The 7,712-nt window shown below is 40.0% G+C and overlaps 1 protein-coding gene across 1 annotated transcript in view; it reads right to left on the reverse strand.

The window, feature by feature from the left end:
• The window catches only part of LOC128382757 (uncharacterized), a 371,423-nt gene that overhangs the window by 138,006 nt on the left and 225,705 nt on the right, over positions 1-7,712 (reverse strand). The gene's annotated exons all lie outside the window — the stretch shown is intronic.

The raw sequence follows: 7,712 nt of genomic DNA on the forward strand, positions 1-7,712 counted from the left end.
GCACATGTTAATCATAATTGAACTAAAGAGGAAGTGTATCTTCCCTTAGAGGACATTTTCTGGGTTGAAGGGGATACATATTTGGCCAAAATGAGTTGTGTAAATATTAGAATCGGTTAGCTGTGTTTATGCTTTGGGACACTTGCTTATTCTGCTACTCTTAAAATGGATGAGAGGAACCGATACTAAAGCTCCAGATCCAGATTACTCCCACTTCATGTAAATGAACTGATAGCTGGATTAGAAAGTCCTGATGATGATGAACAGCTTGATGGTTATGTGGAATCATAGAGTTATCTTTAGAGAAGAGATAGAGTGATTATTTGAACCCTCTTCATAAGACAGTCCAGATAACTGCTGTGTTTCTATTTATTCCTACAGGGAGGAGAACACACCAAACAGAGCTTCACCTGATGGACATGAAGGAGGTGAGTGTTGAGACTGAGACCAGTTCAAAGTGTCAATGTGACAAAATACACATCTAAACACAACTAGTGTAGATTGAGTCTGTGTCTCTGTGAAGTCTGTTTATTCCATGTTAATGCATCATGGTGCATTCGCTCACTTTTTAAGATTCAAAGTGAAAACAGTGAGTTAAAACAACACAGGAGGCTGAATATGTGGGCCGTGTTGTTACGGTCAGGGGCGGGCTGACCATCGGGAAATTCGGGACTTTTCCCGAACGGCCGGTCTATTCCGGCCCTAACCGGCCGGTGGTCGGAGCGTTTTTTTTTGTTTTTTTTAAATGAATGAAGTTAATAAAGCGGAGCCACAGCAGGCTGCCCTCACAGCCCCGGCCGCAGGTAGCACAGAGTCGGTGGGACGTCAGACCGGATCAATCTAATGTTTTGCAAATTAAGGGGGGAAACGAGCGGCCCCTCCCAAATTGAACTGATCCATGTTTCCAGACATGCATGTTTCTGTCAGAGGCTAAATATGATTGGCTCGGCTGCTCAGTCAGTCATTAAAGTATTTTCCTGTTTTGTTAGAAAAAAAGAGAGAGAAGGTCCGGATGGTATTCAGCAAGCATGGCGAAAAGAAAGAGACAAGAAAAAGAAATGGGTGGAGCGGAGAAAGTAAGGGCTAAAAAGAAAAGGTTGTTAGTACAGGATGCAGCCAAATGTGCGAAAATAACCCTATCATCACAGACTTGGCATGTCACGTGCTTGTGTTTTTGGATGTGTTAAGATAACTTTAAAGGTAGTAGCTATCAATGTTACACCATATGCATCACTAATCTGCTTTATCAATTAGAAGAACATAGATACATTTCTTTATTGCAAGTATATATTTTAAATTACTCAACAAACATATTTCAGGAGAGTCTCTGTGTTCAAAGTTAAAAAGATAATAGCCTATTTAAATTCAGGCTGTGCATTATGTTTTCCTGTTCTGTTTCTACATTAATGTATTGCCATTTTACCAGCTCAAGAGAATTACATTAAAGTGAGTAATTATTTTACAAAAAAAAACTATGAGCAGATTATCAAAATCAAAACAAAAGAGTGAGTGAGTGAGTGAGTGAGTGAGTGTGTGTGTGTGTGTGTGTGTGTGTGTGTGTGTGTGTGTGTGTGTGTGTGTGTGTGTGTGTGTTGAATGTATGTGCTCCAACACTGTGAATTCTTTACAACAGTGCTTTAACATTTATCATTGTTGGTGTTATTGTTATTATTAGCAAACACAGCCAGTATAAGTCAGGACAAAGAAACAGATGTGGAGGGACAGGAGGAGAAGGAGGAGAAGGTGGAACAGGAAGAGGAGAAGGAGGAGGAGGAGAAAAGACCAACAGTGTCAGGTACAGGTGCACTGCACAGGACTGAGTTGTGAATTGGTCTTTGCATGGAATAGTATCAAGATGGTATATATTGATGTTCCAACTCCAGTCACATAGAAACAATAAGCCCATCTACTCCTGCAGTTATGTTCTGAAATAGATATCTGTTTTCCCCCCAATATTAATGACTTATAGCTAATTTTTGTTATTACCTGTGTTCTTTTCATGCAGATGTACAGGGAAAGGCAGGGCCCAGCACAGGGGAAACAGAGGCAAAGGCATCAGTTGAAATTGAAGATGAGGGTTTTGATTTTTATGCACGCCCAGCCTCCAAAGATTTAGATCTCTTTTTTTCTTGAAATGCAAAACACACTGTAGTATATAGTAGTAGTAATATAGTATTTTTACACTTAAATTAAAGTTGTAGTGTTAAAATCACGGTTCCACTTGCGTCCTTCATGCGGTCGGATAAAAGGCCTCTTGACACCAAACTCCCGGGCTGAATTTAAACCCCAGTCCGCCCCTGGTTACGGTGAGACATGAAAAGGAAGTCCAAACATGCTGTTAAAGGTTTATCAGACGGCAACATGCTGCTCAGTGGTTTGTAATACTCAGACAGGATTTTACATCTCTGGAAAGTTAACATGTTGGAAACTATTTCAACTGTGAGAGATACACTACTCAATATAATCATGAGATACACCAGAGAAATACAGCATTAACATTTTAAAGGAATCCACCAGGAATGTGTGTTTGCATGTATGTGATTCGTCATCCCTGCTTCTTGCTCGATGACATCATGTATTGTAGCTAAAGTGGAGCTAGGTTCAGTGTGTTTGGTATTGTTGGACTGCTCCTACTCAGATGAATGAGAGGGTTTGTGTTTTTTCATACAGAGCTCATGTCTGAAGGCATGACCATCGCACAACCATCTGCATGTGGATATTATTATTTCTAGTAAAGGTTTTCCAGTAGAGATCAACAGGATACATGTGGAGAAAGTCTCTGTCCGGCCTTAAACTGGAGCTTTCATGTGTGTCTATGTGTCTTAGATCATTGGACCATAAGGACGTCCAGAAGAGTTTAACATCTGCTGTTTGTCTTCTTCTCCACATCAGATGGCTCTAATCTCTCATCACATCCGTCCACATCCAACACAACCCTCAATGTGTCTGAGGACAGCAGAGATGAGCCAGAGATGATGGAGGTGGAGGTTGAGTGCAGAGAGAATCTGACTGGAACAACTCACTGGCAGGTAGAGTCAATACAATAATTAAACAGTACAGAGTGCAGAGTAGAACCTGAAGCAGTGAGGATCCTGTCAGCTGTATGACTGAGAGTCAGCTGTTCATTTTCTCTAACTAATGTTTTCACTTTCTACATTTTAGGACTTCACACCCAACATGCTGACTGAGTCTGCAAACATTTCATACAGGTAACCAAATCATAAGATGAACAAGATTTCAACCTTCAACCTCATCAACTTCTTTCAGTGATGACACTTCACCTGCTTTCAGATAGCTCCACTCTGTTCAGTCATTTAACTCATTTTAGTTCAGATTCAACGGTCCTGTCATCTCCTTCCACTGATTACTCTTCACTTTTAACACTTTTCATACTCTTCATATTCCTGCAGCTACTGCTTCACTCACATCTTGTCCAGCGGTTCAGTTTGTTCTCCAGCTGTTGAAGCACTGCAGCAGTCACAGCATATTATCTTTTCTTAGCTTCTATTGCCTTTATTTGAGTCAGTGTAGAGAGACAGGAAACAAGGGAAGAGAGAAGATATAACATGCAACAAAGGTCCTCTGGCTGGGAATCAAATCATGGACATTGTGTTTATATAGTATGAGCCTTAACCATGAGGACAGCAGACCGCCCTGCAGCCAATAATCTGCAGCAAATTCATTCTTTAAAAATCTGCATGAGTCTGTGTTGTGCGATCAGCTCCTCTGTGTCCTCCAGGTTCAGCTGTCCTGGTTCAGGTGTGTTCAGGTGTACTTCGACTGGACTCATGTTTGCTATGACTAAGAAGGCGGAGCTACAGTACTGGACTGTCCAATGGCATGAGAGTGTCCTACAACCAGCTGGTAAAACAGCTGCAGGGCCGCTGTTCAACATCCAGTCCAGTCCTGAAGGTGCTGTCAATCAGCTCCACCTACCACACTGTGAAACCATAGATGGTAAGATGATTATTGAGCTCTGTGAGTCACACAAGACAAACACTGAAGATTTATGTGCAGTAAAGTTTGTCTTGTCATTTGGGGAACTGACAGTTGGGTTGGATGATTCGTCCAAACTGTTTAATTCTTGATGACCTAGAAATCAAATGAATGAGCACTAACATCATAATGAATGAGCACTAACATCGTAATGAGGCTGTTAGTAAAATAAAAGTGTGTTTTCACAGCTCCGCTCCCTGAAGGTCTGCTGTCTGTCGTCCACATCACTGATGATGGAATGAGCTTCCTGAAGCCGCTGCACATTACAGACACTCATGTGGTTGTGAACGTCCTTCACCTCTCTGCCTTTGGCCTGGTCTGGGATTTTATTAACAGCTTTTTTAACACCAGAAGGCCAATTAATGGCCAGGTTCTGCTGTTCCTCCAACAACCACAACCAGAAACACAGAAGCAGTATCTTGACGTGTTTCTCCTGCCAAGGAACGTCCCTCTGTCAGAGGTAAAACTTTATGTTGTTATGTAACTGCTTCACTTTCAGTCCAAACACACATCTTTTAAAGCTTTTCATAGAAAGAGGGAGTCAAATTTTAATTGTAAATGTTATATAGTCATATTAGTTTACAAAGACAGTCTTCATACATCTTTGTACGATCATCAATGCAACGTAACAGTTTGACAATAACAGATTGTTTCTTTTATATTGTTTCAAGTTTATTTTCAGTGTAACTACCTGTTCCAATTAACGTCGCGCTGAACCTACACAAAAATGAGCAAACAAACTCGGAAAAACCAGGCACAACAACAGACTCTCCCCTTCTCTGGTCGGGAAGCTAGCAACATGGCGTCAGGGTCTCCCCCCCTCACTTTGGAAACGCTCATCATCGAACTGGAAAAATCCAGGAAAAGCACCACTGCGGAGCTAACTGCCTCTCTGAACGTGGCCCAAGCCCCGATTATCAATCAATCTCAATCAATAAATCTTTATTTGTATAGCGCCAAATCACAACAAAGTTATCTCAAGGCACTTTCCACATAGAGCAGGTTCTAAACTGAACTCTTCAGGTTTTAACTTTAAAGAGACCCAACATTCCCACATGAGCAACAGTGGCGAGAAAATTAATTCAGCTCTTCAGTCCATTACCACCACCGTGGCTAAACACACCTCTACACTCTCGGAGATGGAAACAGCCCTCTCGACTAGGGGTGTAAAGGTATACCGTATTTCGGTATATCGCGGTGGTGTGAAGCCTCGGTAGTGACACCCTGAGATTTCCAAGCTCACAGTGACGGTAATTAATTAATTATTTTAATATTATGCGGCGCTGCCGGCGCAACTCCACTTACACGAGTAGGGAACTCACAAATAAAACGTTTCACTTCACGTTCACATTAAGATCAGTCGTCACTCAGTCACATTATAATCTAATTTTACAGCTGCAGCAGTAGATTGAAAAAGCGTTTCCTACCTGTGTGCTGCTCAAATGTATCTATTCCATTTATTTCAGGGCAGACTGCATGGTCAGCGCTGTTACGTACTTTATTATTTTTTCACTTTGCTTCATGTTTGATACACGTTGTTGTCCGACTCGTTCATAGGAGAGCATGGGAGAGTTCGCTCAGTAGGTTTTAATTCAAAGTTTTCCAATACAAGACGTACAATGACAGGTGCGAACGAGGTAGATGATATCTGTGATAGATGTGGTTTATCTCCAGCAGACCATGTTCATATGTTTTTTTCTTGTCCCAAATTAATCAATTATTGGTCTTGTTTTTTTAAATCGTTAAGCAAAGCCCTCAATATCATGTTAGAACCCTGCCCATTGATATCTATCTTTGGGGTACCTCGTACTCCAACTAATCTCACTAAGAAAAACTCTGATGTTGTTGCCTTTGCCTCGCTCATAGCCCGCAGACGTATACTATTACATCGGAAAAGCCCAAATGCTCCCCCTGTTACTTCTTGGTTAAGTAATTTAATGTCTTTTCTGTCTTTGGAAAAAGTTAAATATTCCCTAAGAGGCTCAGCTGCCAACTTTTATAAAAGATGGCAACCTCTCATCACATATGTTAACACCCTCACCTCTCTGGAACCCAACTGAATCGATTTGATGCATCCAATTTTTTATTTTTATCTAATTTCTTAGTGAGCACACTGAGCATCCTTTGCTTATTTATTTATTTTTTGTTCTATTATTATTAATCTGTCTCTTTCGCCTCCCTTATATTATATTATATTTGGTATATATCTTAGTTTATTTCTTTTATTTCTTTTCTTCTCATTTCTATTTTTGTAAGTATTTATCTTCATCTACTAATTAATTCTTTTTGTATTTATTTGTACTTATTTGTTTACTTTTAGTTAATTTTTTCTTATTTTTATATTTTTTCCTCTCCCTCATTGTTCTTGGGGGATGTTCTTCTTTTTCTGGTTCTTTGCTCTAATCTTCCTTGTAAAGAAAAGGGTGGAAAACAGCTGTGGAATAACTCTGTATCTTGTATTGATACATGTGAAATGCTGGTCTCCAATAAAAAGAATATAAAAAAAAAAAAAATTGTGCTGATACAGACAGACCTGAGGCCTGTACTACGAAGCTGAATTTTCTCTTATCGAGATAACTTCAGGGTTAACTCTGGGTTTTCCGTACTACGAAGCTGGTTCACTTCTTACCGGGGTAAATCACCATGGTAACTTATGTTGAACGGCTAACCTGCTCCGGAGCAGGTTATGTTCTGGATAAGAGATCAATGAGTATAAAAGCACCGTCTCCTGACCAATCAGGTCTCTGCCCATTGGTGTCGCCATTGGTGTGCTGATCTTAAGAGCAGCGTTTAGGAGAGAAAGAGTTTTTAGGGATAGATGCAATTTTTTAGATGTCCCTGATGATCCTATACGAAATACAGATTTTCAAGCAACATTAAGTTAGTTTAATATTCAACATTCAAAATATAAACCTATTATGCTTCAACTATTTGAGTGAATGATGTCAAACCAACTTTTTTTCAAATATATCTTTTCGTAATTTTTTTTACAATTAAAATAAATAACCTGCAGTTTCAGAACTTGTGTCAGGAAACAAAAAGTGTCAATAAAAACATTGCTGCAGAATTTTATTCATATTTTTTAATTGACCAAACTATGAAAGGAAGTGCTCTGCCCCAAACGTCTGTGCTGTAATGAAGTGGCATGAGTGCATGAGTGTCCGTTTATATTGTCTGATAAATTAATATTGTATGATCTCATGAATTTACACATTAACAGAGTCGGTAACTTCCTGCCAGCATTCCTTCCTGTTTGCTTTTGGCCTGGATGATGTTTGAATTCTTCATATAGTTGAAGAATAATTGTCTGCTCCTCCATGGTAAAGCAGCTCTGCAGGGTTTCTCCATGTTTGTGATTGGTCAGACGCTGCAGACTCCTCCCCTTTGTGTGAGTGCAGTGATCCAGATTGGAAAACCCTGGATTCAATTACCGAGTTGATAACCAGCTTCGTAGTACCGCTTATCATGACTGTGAATGTCTGGGTAAATCAACCCAGGTAACGGAGAGATATCCTGGGTTTGTTAATCCAGCTTCATAGTACAGACCTCAGGTGTGTTTTAGTGTTACTCCCCTAAACAGTTGTTATTTCTCCCAGAAAATACCTGGAGATGGAAATGTTTCTATGATCCCAAATGATCCCAAACATGTGTCATTTAACATTTCAGATTTCTGACAGCTGTTCTTCTTTTTATTAAGCCCAGTACATGTAATGTTT

This window comes from Scomber japonicus, chromosome 21 (genome assembly GCF_027409825.1).
Source record: "Scomber japonicus isolate fScoJap1 chromosome 21, fScoJap1.pri, whole genome shotgun sequence".
NCBI classification, from domain to species: domain Eukaryota; kingdom Metazoa; phylum Chordata; class Actinopteri; order Scombriformes; family Scombridae; genus Scomber; species Scomber japonicus.